The sequence below is a fragment of the Mytilus trossulus genome, chromosome 5 (genome assembly GCF_036588685.1).
Source record: "Mytilus trossulus isolate FHL-02 chromosome 5, PNRI_Mtr1.1.1.hap1, whole genome shotgun sequence".
Taxonomy (NCBI): domain Eukaryota; kingdom Metazoa; phylum Mollusca; class Bivalvia; order Mytilida; family Mytilidae; genus Mytilus; species Mytilus trossulus.
Window position 1 is genome coordinate 75,018,579 of NC_086377.1, and position 12,695 is coordinate 75,031,273.

Sequence of the window (12,695 nt, forward strand, 5' to 3'; positions counted from 1 at the left end):
ATCAGGGCGTACGGACCCGGATTCATATATAACGTCCGTTTATAAATTAGGCTGCCTATAAATTATTCCATATCAGTAGACGGATATTTATAGTGGTTGAAAACCTCCATAAATTAATCATACAAGACCGCTGAGACAACTATAGCACGTGTGTTATATTAGTTTCAGAAATAAAGTAAAAATTTCCTTGTACGATATATTTATTCTCGGCGGGCGATTTCATGGTAATCGGTGAACGTAATCGTCTATAATCCGGAAAATGAACCGGAGTTGGTTTTCATGTTAGATCTAGATCGTGTGACGCAGACAACGTTTGAACGCTGCAGGACAGATATTTTAAAAATAACAACGAGAACCTTTGTATGTATAACAGCTTGATATAAAGGAAAAAATGACGTCTGCCATTCAGAAGATGGTTTTCAACTTGCCCAGGAAATTGACTATAACTTGTAAACTGTCAGTGTAAATCCAAACGCACATACAAGACAAATATCCACAACTGCAAGTGACAACAGTTACAGGCTATACAAAAATCAGTGCCAATAACGATCATGGGGTATGAATATGTGTCCATTTCAATGCTAATTTTTTAATTTGGAAACGGCCATTTAATATTTAATATTGTGGGTGGGGCAGGGGATTTGAAAATTGAATAATCTTGTCCTGCCCTATGTCCTGCGTCTGGCAAGGCTATTTTTTTTTTGGGGGGGGGGGGGGGGTGCCTTCCTACGACGGCGTCACAGAAAAACATAAAATATCCTTGCCAGATGTTATAGTTATTTGGATGATCCAAATAATTATAACATGATCCAAATAATTATAACATCTGGCCCTGCCCAATGCCTGCCTATGACATCGTCTTAGTCCAAATAATTATGACGTCTGGCAAGGCTTTTTAAAAAAAATTCGGGGACACCTTCTTACGACTGCGTCCCAGAAAAAAATTAAAATAGTCTTGCCAGATGTTATACCGTTATTATTTGGACTAATGTCGTCCCAGAAAAAAGATAAAATAGCCTTGCCAGACGTCGTAATTATTTGGACTAGCCTTGCCTTTAAAGATATCAGAATGAAAAATTACTTTACACACCAAAATAAAGGATATTTATAGTATAACTTATCGCCGTATTTGAATATAAAAAATAAGACAACGCGTAGCACGAGTTTAATCCATAGCGGCGTTCGGTCACAAGTTGTCTTATTTTTGATATTCAAATACGGCGATTAGTTATACTTTTTATTATACGACCGCAAATTTTGAAAAAATTTTCGTCGTATATTGCTATCACATTGGCGTCGTCGTCGTCGTCGTCGTCGTCCGAATACTTTTAGTTTTCGCACTCTAACTTTAGTAAAAGTGAATAGAAATCTATGAAATTTTAACACAAGGTTTATGACCATAAAAGGAAGGCTGGTATTGATTTTGGGAGTTTTGGTTCCAACATTTTAGGAATTAGGGGCCAAAAAGGGCCCAAATAAGCATTTTCTTGGTTTTCGCACTATAACTTTAGTTTAAGTTAATAGAAATCTATGAAATTTTGACACAAGGTTTATGACCACAAAAGAAAGGTTGGGATTGATTTTGGGAGTTTTGGTTTCAACAGTTTAGGAATTAGGGGCCAAAAAGGGACCCAAATAAGCATTTTCTTGGTTTTCGCACTATAACTTTAGTTTAAGTTAATAGAAATCTATGAAATTTTGACACAAGGTTTATGACCACAAAAGGAAGGTTGGTATTGATTTTGGGAGTTTCGGTCCTAACAGTTTAGGAATTAGGGGCCAAAAAGGGACCCAAATAAGCATTTTTCTTGGTTTTCGCACCATAGCGTTAGTATAAGTAAATAGAAATCTATGAAATTTAAACAAAAGGTTTATGACTATAAAAGGAAGGTTGGTATTGATTTTGGGAGTTTTGGTCCCAACAGTTAAGGAAAAAGGGGCCCAAAGGGTCCAAAATTAAACTTTGTTTGATTTCATCAAAATTGAATAATTGGGGTTCTTTAATATGCCGAATCTAACTGTGTATGTAGATTCTTAATTTTTGGTCCCGTTTTCAAATTGGTCTACATTAAGGTCCAAAGGGTCCAAAATTAAACTTAGTTTGATTTTAACAAAAATTGAAACCTTGGGGTTCTTTGATATGCTGAATCTAAAAATGTACTTAGATTTTTGATTATTGGCCCAGTTTTCAATTTGGCCCAAATCGAGGTCCAAAATTAAACATATTGTTTGATTTCATCAAAAATTGAATAATTGGGGTTCTTTGATATGCCAAATCTAACTGTGTATGTAGATTCTTAATTTTTGGTCCAGTTTTAAAATTGGTCTAAATTAAAGTGCAAAGGGTCCAAAATTAAACTAAGTTTGATTTTAACAAAAATTAAATTCTTGGGCCTCTTTGATATGCTGAATCTAAACATGTACTTAGATTTTTGATTATGGGCCCAGTTTTCAAGTTGGTCCAAATCAGGATCTAAAATTATTATATTAAGTATTGTGCAATAGCAAGTCTTTTCAATTGCACAGTATTGTGCAATGGCAAGAAATATCTAATTTCACAATATTGTGAAATAGCTATTTTTTTTTTAATTAAGAGTTATCTTTCTTTGTCCAGTATAGTAAGCAAGAAATATCTAATTTCACAATATTGTGCAATAGCAAGAATATTTTTTAATTGGAGTTATCTTTCTTTGTCCAGAATCAACTTAAATCTTTGTTATATACAATATACAATGTATATTCACTTTTTCTACCAACTGATAAATTTAAATAATCTTTACCTTTCAGTGATAACAAGCAGTTTTTTTACATCTTAATATTTTATGATGTATTTAAATGATTAGTAATTGTTGCAAACTTCATTAGAATATTTTAATTGAAATTAGTTTTGGAATAAAAAATTGGGTTCAATTTTTCTCATTTGAAATTTCATAAATAAAAAGAAAATTTCTTCAAACATTTTTTTGAGAGGATTAATATTCAACAGCATAGTGAATTGCTCTAAGAGAAAACAAAAATTTTAAGTTCATTTGAATACATTCATTCTGTGTCAGAAACCTATGCTGTGTCAACTATTTAATCACAATCCAAATTTAGAGCGGAATCCAGCTTGAATGTTGTGTCCATACTTGCCCCAACCGTTCAGGGTTCAACCTCTGCGGTCGTATAAAGCTACGCCCTGCGGAGCATCTGGTTACATTGGCTAATGTTTTTTTTTATGAAATTAATGTAGAAAATGTAAGGAACTATATGTTTTTACTACGCATTCACAATTTGTTTTGATCCGACGTTATCGACGTCCTGACAACGCCTATTGTTGTATGACGTCAGAGAGTGAAATAACCACGTTTATTTCACATGTGAAATTATTGGTTTTTATTTAACTGGGAAATCAATGTAATTTATTGCAACCAATGTAATAATTACAACTATCTTTTTAAACAACTAAAAAATAAAACAATCAGGAATCACAAAATACATATTCCAAAATTAATCGTGCCTCCTCCTGTGACAGAATATCAAATGGTCGTTTCCTTATAGTCAGATTATACTATGCAAAATTGAAAACAACAATGAACATGTAATTATAAATTATATGGGTAAACATAGTCCAAATAATTATGACATCTTCAAAGGCTATTATATTTTTTGTTGTCAAGGAAAAAAAATATAATAGCCTTTCAAGACGTCATAATTATTTGGACTACGGGAATAGGGTATACATAGTCGAAATAATTATGAGGTCTGACAGTATAAAAAAAAGAAGATCTGGTATGATTGCCAATGAAACAACTCTTCAAAAGAGACCAAAATGGACAGAAATTAACAATAATATTAATAGGTTACTGTACAGCCTTCAACAATGAGAAAAGCCCATAATGTATAGTCCACTATGGAATCACACTTTATTTTGAAATGACAATATCTTAATCAATAAATGCATGAAATAATTTCTGACTTTACAGAACTTATTACAATTACCAATATACACCTTATCACTATTTGTGGACATCACAGTGGTTCCCGTAAAGTTTTGAAGTCATAATACAAAACATCTGACACCACAATAGAAAAGTGATAGTTGTATGATACCAATAGTTCATGAGAGACAGATTCTTGGGTCAGCCAGGAATAGCCATAAGCTGTATACAAATAAGAAAATGTGGTATGATATGCAATGAGACAACTCTCCACAAGAGACCAAATGACACAGACATTAACAATTTTAGGTCACTGTATGGCCTTCAACAATGAGCAACACCCGTACCAATTAGACGACTATAAAATGCCCCAAAATGACAAATGTAAAACAACTCAAATAGGAATTTATGTACAAAAAAAAAGAAGGAAAAACAAATATGTTAAGCATCAACAAACGACAACCACTGAATTAAAGGCTCCGGACTCTGGAAAGGCACATACATACAGAATGTGGTAGGGTTAAACACATTTATAGCAGGAATTCCCCTCCCCCTAAACCAGGGACAGTTGTGTAACTACACAAAAGAATAAACTATAAAAATCTGTTAAACAGTTGCTAAACTTATCAGATGGATACAAATAAAATACAACTACCGGTAGCAAAAACAGAGTGGACGTGGCTTGGGTACTTGTATATCCAAACAAAAAGATACTAAGTACAGATCTGAGAGTACTTAAAGTTACGGACAGCTAGTTCAAAGCCACTAAAAACTAGGGCCCCGGGATCCGCCTATGAAACCTATACCATGTATTATAGCAATAATTGGTCTTGACAATCCTGACAAGAACATTTACAATATGAGACGATTCAATTTAAAAAATTTAAAGTCCAATTTATTACAAAACAGTAAACGAAAACAAGACATAATTGACAGTACACGAAGTACAACAACAACCTGAACCACTCTCAACTACAGGCTTCTGACTTTGGACAGGCACATATAGAATGTGGAGGAATTGAACTAAATTTGTGTGCACCAAACAGGAAAGTGGTGTTATGACACAATATTTTAACAAACTATGCAAAACATTAAAAGAAAAACAAATATAACAAACAGCAAACCACAAGAACCACTCAATTACAGGCTCCTGACTTGGTACAGGTACAATAGAATATAGTAGGCTATTAAATCAATACCTACATGTACCTACCATTACTTTTTTTTTTTTTTTTTTAAATTTAATTGAACAGTTAAATGTGCATGTGTTTAAAATAATATTTAGTATGGTTTTAATTGACTTATAACAAAATCAATTTTTATACAATGTACCAATAAAAAACAATATTCTCTTCTTTTTTAAGGACTGAGCCATTTGAAGTTGGATGAAAGATGATCTGCATCATTGTGTTTATGATAATGTGGAAAAGTACCAATTGTTTTGAGGTAAGAATGTCAGAGATGAGACACAGCAACCTTTCAATTTATAAGAATATACAAATATTTACTTTTTTGCTTTACATCCAGTGGCAAATACAATGTACTTCACTTAGATATTCTTACCTTCGGTTTATATATATTGCCGTTGTTGCACATGTTACTTATGCATTAATCTATTTAAAATCACAGTAAGGGCTGTTATGTTCTAAGTGAAAGGGTCGAAAGACACTTTTTGTTTTAAATCAACACTGATAAAACTTTTAGTTGATTGTATTTCCAATATCTTTTAAAAAAAAAAAACACAACCCATCAAATTTTGATAAGTCTTTTCTGATGGCTCTTTTTGAATTTCACTTTAAGACAACTGTTGAATATTTTATACGAGTTCATAAATTTAGGTGTCAGTATTGATACTAATATTTTAACTTAACTTTTTAGAATTGGTTCCACAGATGTCAGTGAAAGAGACTTACAACTTAATGTACATGTTTTTGAACAGAACTATTAAAAAGAAAAATGGTGCAAAATCAATTGAATCTGGTATGTACATGCTTTAGTTTTAATAGACTAAAAATAAGCTGTAAGTGTGGAATGTTTTCCAATGAGACAACTATCTACTATATGAATGCAGTACAAATGTAGATGAGAACAATGATAGCTAATGGTCACCATACAGCCAATACCTTAAATTAATTTATGACGCTGACACATATATTTGAAATAATGAATTCCTACATCAATTATACAGCAAGCAACTAACGAAGTTGCAGAGGATATAATGTTTTTGACCTGTCTCAGTCTATCTGTCTGTCGGTCTGTCCATCCGTCAGTTCATCAGTCCCGTTTCTTGTCATCGCAACTTCTCTCAAACCACACAACAGAATTTCATAAAACCTTTTTAGATAATAAGGACATATAATGCAGTTGTGCATATCAACAGGAAATTATAAATTCTTTTTCTAGGAGTTATGCCCCTTTGAACTAATTTTCTTTAATGTACTAGTACTACTGCAACAGTTTGTCATCGTAACTCCTCTGAAACCACACAACAGAATTTCATGAAACTTTGTAGATAATATAAGGACATACATCATGAAATTATGATTCAATTTTTTTTCTAGGAGTTACGCCCCTTTGAACTTATTTGCTTAATATACTTCTGCAACAGTATGTCATTGCAACTCCTCTGAAACCACATAACAGAATTTCATGAAACTGTGGATAATAATAAAGAAATACTATGTAGTTGTGCATATTGACCAGAAATTGTGATTCAATTTTTTCTATAGGAGTTACGCCCCTTTGAACTTATTTGCTTCAATGTACTACTGCAACAGTTTGTCATTGCAACTCCTCTGAAACCACACGACAGAATTTCATGAAACTTTGTAGATACGGTAATAAGGACATATAAGGAAATTATAATTCAATTTTTTTATATAATTTTTTATTCTTGCACTTATTTTATTTCTCCAATGAAAATGTGGGGATGTGGGGATGTGGGGTATGTGAGCGAAATCACTAAGGTTCTTTAATTGCATATTCATTAAAACTAATACATTAAACTATAAATAAACAAAAAATCAGCATGATATTCATTTGATTATAGATTCCTTAAGGATTCCTAACAACTAATTATGAGGTCAAGGTCAAAGATTTTAAAAGTCAACTGAATTTGTCCCAAAAATTGGTTCCCAAGTACTTGATAAAATACATGTATTGCATATGGGATTGAAGAATTGCATAGATATATGACCATTTATAATTAAAAATTAATTAAAATTTTTTTGATACTAGGAAGTTGTGTATTTGTTAATGGCAAAGTTCCATTCAAAGAATGTTTTGTTTTTCTAATGTTAATTAAATACAGAAAAATAGCACTCATACATGTCATGTGGCAATTCATGCCAGATTTTTATAAAATGTATACCAATGGCTCACATCATCAATGTCAAGGGTTGGATTTAGGGAAATGGGAAGAAATATCATAGTGATTTAGTAACAGTTTCAAACAAGAATTTGTGGAATTTTAGTTATTGTCCCTGGGCAGACAAGAAAAATGCAACACAAGAGACATTGAAGTTCTGTTCTTTTATTAGCTTGTTTTTTTATTTACTCAGGTCACAAGAGAGATGGAGACCTCGAGAGACAGAAAAAGAACAGACCAGGGAATCACAGATCCATATCAGATAATAAAATTAAATTGAAAATTTAAAGTTTGAATTTTATGTTATTGAAACTATTAATTTACAAACTTCCTGAAAATTTGGATTTTATTTATTATTGAATAGAGGCTAAGGGTATTTGACCATCATCAATGTGCTTACACATTGATTTTCATTCAACTTTAAGAACTTCTTTTTAGGTTTTTAGGGGAATATCTGTTGTACAAGTTACAAAGTTTTGTATGGATATCCACATTCTGAATGTTTTCTGAATCTGTCTGAATCCATCTGAATGTTGTCTGGATATTTCTGAATGTTATCTGGATATTTTTTAATGTGTTTGATTATTTCTTAATCTTTCTGATTAAATTCAGATTTTTCTGAATTCATTCTGAATATTGCCTTAATTCATTCTTACATAATTCTGATTTTTGTCTGAATGCTATTCTGATTTTTGTCTGAATGGTTTTCTGATTCCTGTCTGAATGTGCGAATGAAAATTCTGAATTTTTCCATAATAGTCCGAAATCCAGTAAAAATTCAGACATTTGCATTAATGAACACATTTTTAGCTATTCAGACATTATTCAGAAAAAAATAAGAAAAATTAAGAATACTTGTCAGACAGAATTCAGACACTATTTTTTCATGAGGGTTGGTTTTTGAGTTATAAGCCAAAAACTGCATTTGAACCCTATGTTCTATTTTTAGCAATGGCCACCATGTTTGTTGATAGATCATAACTTCGGATACAATTTACAAACTAGATACCCTAAGGAACATTCAGTTAAAGTTTGGAAGTATTTGGCCCAGTAGTTTCAGAGGAGAAGAATTTTGTAAAAGATTTCTAAGATTTACGAAAAATGGTTAAAAATTGACTATAAAGGGCAATAACTCCTAAAGGGATCAACTGACCCTTTTCGTCATGTTGACTTATTTGTAAATCTTACTTTGCTGAACATTATTGCTGTTTACAGTTTATCTCTATCTATAATAATATTCAAGATAATAACCAAAAACAGCAAAATTTCCTTAAAATTATCAATTCAGGGGCAGCAACCCAACAACAGGTTGTCTAATTCATCTGAAAATTTCAGGGCAGATAGATCTTGACCTGATAAACAATATAACCCAATGTCAGATTTGCTCCATATGCTTTGGTTTTTGAGTTATAAGCCAAAAACTGCAGTTGACCCCTATGTTCTATTTTTAGCAATGACGACCATGTTTGTTGATATATCTTAACTTCGGATACAATTTACAAACTAGATACCCTAAGGAACATTCAGTTAAAGTTTGAAAGTATTTGGCCCAGTAGTTTCAGAGGAGAAGATTCTTGAAATAGTTTACGACGACAGACAATTGGACGACGACAGACGACGGACGACAGACGACGAGGGACGCCAAGTGATGGCATAAGCTCACTTGTCCCTTCAGGACAGGTGAGCTAAAAAGTTATGCCTTTCTTTCGAAAAAGAAAATACGGCCACAAATATGAATTTTGAGCAAATAAACAAAATTTCGACCTCATTTTACTCAAAAAGTAGCACATGAAGGTATATTTTTTATTACATATTTGATTTAATCAGGTAAAGAATAGCCTATATGCAAATTTTCACGAACTTGTAAATACAGGATCAAAACTGTATCGTATGCCCTTAAGGATGTACACCTCTGAGGAGCCAAAAATTTCTACAATTTAACTTTTTTTTCTTAACCTGATTTTTGCGTTTATAAGACTAACAAAATAATTGGTGAAGAAAAAATCATATCGTGGTGCACTACTTTTTTTGCTACAGCCCTTTGAAAATGCCCAATTTTGATGATTTTCCCATTTTTCATCGATTTTTACCATGTTTACCTGATTTTGAGCTTTTATCGTAAAAAAAATCACAGTTCCACAATTAAACTTTTTTTTATACTTTCTATAAGGATGAAATGGACCAATCTGAATAAATTTTACTTACAAAAACTATAGGTACTGGTGTTAATATTTTGACGCTTTTTTGAGTAAAATTTACCGTGCTGTTAATTTTGTATTTTTTGTGATTTTTCTCAGTTTTAAGCACAAAATGCATATTATTTCAACTTTTTTTGTTATAAATGATTGAAAAAATACATATCTAAGTAATTTGAAAAGACCAAAATGATATGGAATGTACATCATGTACATGATTCTTGTAAAACCATTTTTTGTATCCCTCACCCATTTTCTCACAATTGTGGCTAAAACATGTAAAAATACTGACGTGATAGGTCGTAAAATTTAAAAACAAGATTACTCAAAAACCATTCATTGTAAATACACAATTTTTTCACAGATTTATGTTTGATTATAATATATTTAAAATTCATTGATATTTTGCACTTCTATCACATGTTTTGGAAATAATCCAAGAACGAGATTTAAACGAGACTGAAAAGTCAATAGAATACATCCTTAAATTCCAAAAGATATAGCTTGAAAACAATCAGGGTTGCTAAGGACTTCCTTTACATCAATCCATTTGTTGTTCTATTTTGAATCATATACATATACCAATGTTTGAAACAATTCTGTGGATTAATAAAATAGAATAATGACCAAGTAACAATTCTTGCCAAATTTCATCAGTTTCCCTTATATATACATGATATATAATCTATTTATTTTTGGCATAGTATATTGTTATTTCCAACATCTCTTGTTTCAAAAAAGAAAACCACTTTTTTATTTCATTTTCTGGTGTATTTTTACAAGCAGAATCCAAATATGTGATAATTAAATAAATGGGGAATGTGTCCATGGGACACAGATGATGCCCCCGCTTGCATATCATATAACATTATAAAGGGGCATAACTGTAGAACAGTAATATTGACACCCCTAAAATTCTAACTTAATCTGTATTTTGTGGTAATAAGCATTGTGTATAAGTTTCATAACATTTGGTTGAGGCAAACTAAAGTAAGAGAACGGAAACCAACTTTGGGAAGTACGGACGTACATACAGATAGACAGACAGACAGACAAGGGTAAAACTTAATGCCCCCTCCGTTACGGTCGGGGCATAAAAAATTCTGTGGAGTAGTTAATTGTGTACACTTTGCCTTTACGTTGTTTTGAAAGAAACTTGTTTAAGTAAAGCCTCTGAGTAATTATCAATATGATTAAACATGTTAAATACCCAATGTGAAATCTGTTGGCCAAAGATCTGCAATTGTCAATAAGGGATTACACCTGGGCCTTTGTCGAACTCTTATTACAACTTCAGCATGTTATTGTACAGTCTGTCTTCATGGTCTTAATGCCACTTTATATTACAAACATTTTTACCCCTTCTGCCAACAGTCAATTAGCCTGATAAGAATCTGCAAATAAAGATTTATATAAAATGTTAAACATGTAAATTATCATTGATATGGTCATGATTATAAGTGTTTGCAAAACTTTAAATTTTTGAAATACTAAGGCTTTTCTACCAGTCAGAGGACTTACTGAAATAAGTGATTTTTAAATGATTTTTAAATCACTTATTTGAGTAGCAAATTCGAGGTTTTGTCACAAATTGGGATTTTGTAGTTTTTAAAATTTTACACACATAGGTTTAAATAATATCTTTTAGTTAGTAACTTTTTGCTTTTTTTAAGTAGCAAGGTTTATGCATTTGATGCTATGATTTATAGGGGGGGGGGGGGGGGGGTATTGTTTTTTTTGGAAAAAAAGTTTGTTTCCATATTTTGGAGAGAAAAAATAATTTGTTTTTGATTCTGAGAAAAAAAAAATGTTTGTTTCACCCTCAGTTGCCACTATATGTAATGCTAAAATTGAAAGAAAAAAATTGTTTTCGACTTGGCAGGCGAGAAAAAAAAATGTCCAGAAAAAAAAACAATAGCCCCCCCATCCCCCCCCCCCCCCAAGAAAATCAAATGGTTGCTGCCTAAGTAAATTCTTGAAAATATTGACTGGCCAAGGGTGAAGAGAATGGGAGTGGATCTGAACCCTTGGCTAGCGAAGATGAGTAAAATCGTATCTAACTGACAAAACAACATTGAACAACAATGGATGCCATAAACTGGAAATGAAGACAATTACAATACCTGATCAGATTCTGGGGGCGGATAAGGGTATTTTCCGGGTTTTGCGATCGGGGTGGGACAATTTCAGAGGGGCGGGCGGGATTAAAATCTATCAATTTATTTTAATTAGCCAAATGGACAGGAAGAGACTACAGAACAAAAATAAGATTTAATAGATGAAAACTCAGGTTGCATTAGTTTTTAGGTTCCTCTAACAAGCACGGGTGTCAGAATCAATTACATGTCATCACTAAGTGGCAGGGTTGGCAAAAACCCGGGTTTATGAGAATTGCCCAGCCCAGTGGGAAATACTGAAAAAAAAACGGGTTTTACTGAGTTTTACTGGGTAATACTGGGTATACTGGCCTGATTTTTATAGAGGATTCAGTAATCAAACACAAATACAATACATTTAAGATATAAACATATTTTTATTTATAAACAAGTTTACTTGTTTGAGAGTCTTATAATATATAAACATACAAAATTACAAGTTTATACATTTGAGAAAGATTTATTCTAATAACTCTGATAAAAAAATATTTGTTCAACTATATACAACTAGTAAAAAGAATTTAACGATGACATGAACATGTAAGAAAAATTACTTTGAAGTAATGTATATGTACAAATGTACAAAACTAATTAATGAGTAATTATTCAGATTAGAACACAGTCTTTTCATGTCTATAAGAGTTAATGACAAGACCCTTTAGGGTGTTTATTTAACAATCATGATTGCATATATAGCAATTTAATTTACAATTCACATAAACACTGCAATAAACATGATAAAGTGTTCAGATTATTGAAACAATGCTTGGAAATTAACAATCCTAAAATGTGCAAATCTTGTATTTTGCCTACATAGAATTTATGTGGAAAAGAGAAGGAAATTGAATTTGTAATCTTCTAGAAATGACTCACAATGGTTATATGTACATGTAAAACATGTATATATGCTCCAGACCATATGAGTATTTGGACCGTACACGTACGGTCCGGACTGTATACGTTTACTCGTACGGACCGACCATACGCGTACGGTCGGATTGTATGAGTATACGCGTAAGGTCCAGTACGAGCTGACCATACCTGTTATTTGATCATA

At 32.1% G+C, this 12,695-nt stretch overlaps 1 long non-coding RNA gene across 1 annotated transcript; it reads left to right on the forward strand.

Moving 5' to 3' along the window:
* Positions 1-356: 356 nt before the first annotated feature.
* On the forward strand, positions 357-7,843 carry LOC134717469 (uncharacterized). The gene is made up of 4 exons (XR_010107324.1): positions 357-556; positions 5,285-5,366; positions 5,799-5,900; positions 7,481-7,843. It is a non-coding gene; the product is annotated as an uncharacterized LOC134717469 (long non-coding RNA).
* Positions 7,844-12,695: the final 4,852 nt, after the last annotated feature.